Source organism: Canis lupus, unplaced genomic scaffold (genome assembly GCF_011100685.1).
Source record: "Canis lupus familiaris isolate Mischka breed German Shepherd unplaced genomic scaffold, alternate assembly UU_Cfam_GSD_1.0 chrUn_S2001H2200, whole genome shotgun sequence".
Taxonomy (NCBI): Eukaryota; Metazoa; Chordata; class Mammalia; order Carnivora; family Canidae; genus Canis; species Canis lupus.
In genome coordinates this window covers 52,494-55,824 of record NW_023330874.1, presented here as the reverse complement: position 1 = coordinate 55,824, position 3,331 = coordinate 52,494, and the positions used below count along the sequence as shown (strand labels likewise).

Genomic DNA, 3,331 nt, shown 5'->3' with positions numbered 1-3,331 from the left:
GGGAAATCAAAGCTGAGAGCGGTAAAGTGACTTAGGGAAGGTCATGCAGAATACATACATGCAAGAGGTAGAACTTAAACCCATGTCTTTCAACCCTCAAATCATTTTACTACATACCACACATTGATATTAAAGTTATTAATTTTCTTAATAAGAGATACAATCTTAAGAAACTTAATTACTACCCATTTAGCTATTAAAAAATCATTTGTAGTTTGCTTTTCTTGGAAGGGACTGGGAGGGTAAGGATATATTAAATAACTTTTCCTCCTTCTATGTTTCAACAGCTAAAATCCAGAAATTTCAGCCTAAAAAACAGAATCCTTTTTTTCCAAACTTAATAAACACAATCTTTCATGAAATACCACTGTACTGACATAGGTAAAAGTAGAACCCTTTAACAAATGGGTAGATCTCACTCTCCAAGCTGGCAACCAAGGCACGACCCCAGAACTACCTTCTAAAACCACTGTGTTCATCAGAACCTTCATTAAACAGCTGGAGGAACTGGGGCCCAAGGAGGTGAGGCCACCAATTAAGTACTTATGCAATATAAAAGACCTGAAATATGCCTACAGTAACCCTGACCCTTTGCTCAGTGCTCTTTCCATAGTACCATGGTCCCAAATAGAATCAACAGGGGCAGCCCAGGTGGCTCAGCGGTTTAGCGCTGCCTTCCACCCAGGGCATGATCCTGGAAACCTGGGATCGAGTCTCCCTTGCATGGAGCCTGCTTCTCACTCTGCCTCTCTCTTTCTGTCTCTGCCTCTCTCTCTCTCTCTCTCTCTCTCTCTCTCTCTCTCGTCTCTCATGAATAAATAAATAAAATCTTAAAAAAAAAAAAACAAGAGACTATAATGCATGGAGAGTTACAATGTCAAATAGAGGCAGAAGTGTTCATGCAAAATTACCAGCAATAATACCAGAATGTAGGGCCATGAAGCAGGTCAGTCTGCTGCACAAAGCCAGAGGTGAGATTGGAACCAAGAGGCTTAAGGGAGAAATGTGTCCCTGCCCAAGACTGTAGGTTCTTCATTCTACTTCCCTGGGCTCCAGATTCCTCATCTGAAAATGGGGTTAATATTTCATAGAATTATTTTAAGAGCCAAATAAGAATCTATAAATATGCCGTTATAAAAAATACTTTATCACATTGTATCGCAATTGCTTCCTTGTCTATTTCTGTCATTAGATTCTATGCTTATTCCAAAATAATGCCTATGTTTTACTATTTTTTTTATTCTCAGTGCCTATACAGAAAAGATGTTCAATTAGCATTGTATGGTGTTGTTGAATTCGTAATGATAACAATAATTGCTAACATATATTAAGCATTATTATGTGTTAGGCATTGACATTAAGCACTTGATGTTATTTATTTAATCCTCATAGCAATCCAGTAAGACTGATATTATTGTTTTCAATGCACACCTGAAAAACTGAGACACAGAAAAGAGATTTGCTTGCCTGTTTCCAAAACTATTAAGTTGTGGAGAAAAGATTTAAACTGAGATGGTCAAATCAAGCTCTTAATATTCTTCAAAAGCAGCAAAATGGGGTAATAAACTGAGAGTTATTAGCTACAGAATAAGACAAATGTCCTAGATGGAAAACTATGTGAAACATACCATACATCCACTGAAAAACATGAAATGCAAATTCCAGAAAGAATTTTGCTCACAATGACTGTTCTAACAAATAGAAGTTAGGGATGATTAGTGGACATCTCTAAGAATGATGTTGTGGAGGCCATGTCTCTGATTCAATGTATCTAAAAGAGAAAGATTCTCAAATATGCAATTGTGAAAGGAAGAGAAGAATCAGAAGGAGTGGGAAGGAAAGAGGAAACACAAGGACGTGGTTCACAGTGCACCAGGGATTAACACCTGTGATCAACAACTTCACTGTTCTCATTTATAAACGTATGTACACACTGTGCTAAACAGTCCAAGAGATGTGCCTGGTCACAATGCAGATGGAGGAGAATCAACAGAAGATGGCACTAGTCCTCTCTCATACGAACCACTGAATCACTATTTTAAACTATAAGTAGAATTGGCAAGGGTTTACAGAAACACATTAGTGATAGAGCCATAGTTATTCATGAAGTAAAGTTGTACATATCTGGGTTACATCCCAGACATTTTCAGGGACTTTTTGGGTAATCATAGTCATATTATCATCAAAAACTAATAATGGGCTGGCTGGACCACTGGCCTAACCCTATGTAATAGTCTTCATGAGATTTTGATATTTAATCAGTAATTAGCAACTACATTCATTTTATACAGTCTCTCTTTGAAGACAAGATGGGTTGTATGTTCCTGGGTTGCTAATTTTGCAGCTGGCATTGACTGAGCCCTTGGTGATTACAGTTTTCAAATTAACACTTGAAGGAAAGAGTTAATATCTAATTATCCTCTACAACTTACCTATATTCTACCAAATTTCTTAGTTCCTTAGAATCCAAATTTAATTAAATACATTTTATTATAATGTCCCAACATGTAAGTTAGTATTTCAAACATCTGGCATTTTCTAAAAAAAAAAAAAAAGCCTGTATTAGATAACTACATTTTTCAAAAGGTTTGTTTGTTTGTTTTTAATTCTCTCTCCATAAGCAAGTTTGGTTTTTGAAATTTTCACTTTCAAGGAAAAAAAAAGCAACAAAGCAAATCTCCAAAATAGAGTTTGCATTTTTATGCATCTTTAGCCAGACAAACATTAGTCCTTCCCCAGAACTGGAGCAGCTATTCTGAAGAATGTAAATTTGCTGTTTTCTCAATATGCAGATAGGCTGTTGTCACAGATCCCCATAGTAATGAACAACTTCTCAATATTTAATAAGCCTGGCATTCCTGTCCCCAGGCGGAGAGCACAGACAGTTGGTAGCCAGCTACTAACTGACCATTAAAATACAGAATCTCTCTTTAAAATGTGCTTCACAAATAGGTTATATCACCTGCAGTGGGCAGTGAATGCTGTCTTCTGCCGGGAGGTGGCCTGTTCTCCCTGCCTGAAGAGATCTGGCAGGAGCAAAAGCAAAGTTAGCCTGCTCAATATTCAAACAGGGGCTACAACACAATCCTGTTTTGTGACAGGGCTTTTAAAGGAGGAGGGGGAGCCCTTCAACAACCCTACTTTTTGAAGTGTTTTAGGACCAAGAACTACCAAGCAAGTGAAAATTAGGAAATCAGCTATGAGATTTTTTTTTTTTTAATGTCAAAGAACGGAACTGTTCTGCAAATCTCTTTTTCATTCTTTTCGTGCGTGCTTGTACACAAGAGTGGTTTGTGCTGCCTCTGGTGTGCTGCGTGAGTATAAATATATT

At 37.3% G+C, this 3,331-nt stretch overlaps 1 long non-coding RNA gene across 1 annotated transcript; it reads right to left on the bottom strand.

The window, feature by feature from the left end:
- Window positions 1-911: 911 nt before the first annotated feature.
- LOC119878859 lies at window positions 912-3,026 on the bottom strand. Its single transcript, XR_005387197.1, has 2 exons — window positions 2,963-3,026; window positions 912-1,065 (listed from the first exon to the last, which is right to left on the bottom strand). It is a non-coding gene; the product is annotated as an uncharacterized LOC119878859 (long non-coding RNA).
- Between the last annotated feature and the right edge of the window lie 305 nt (window positions 3,027-3,331).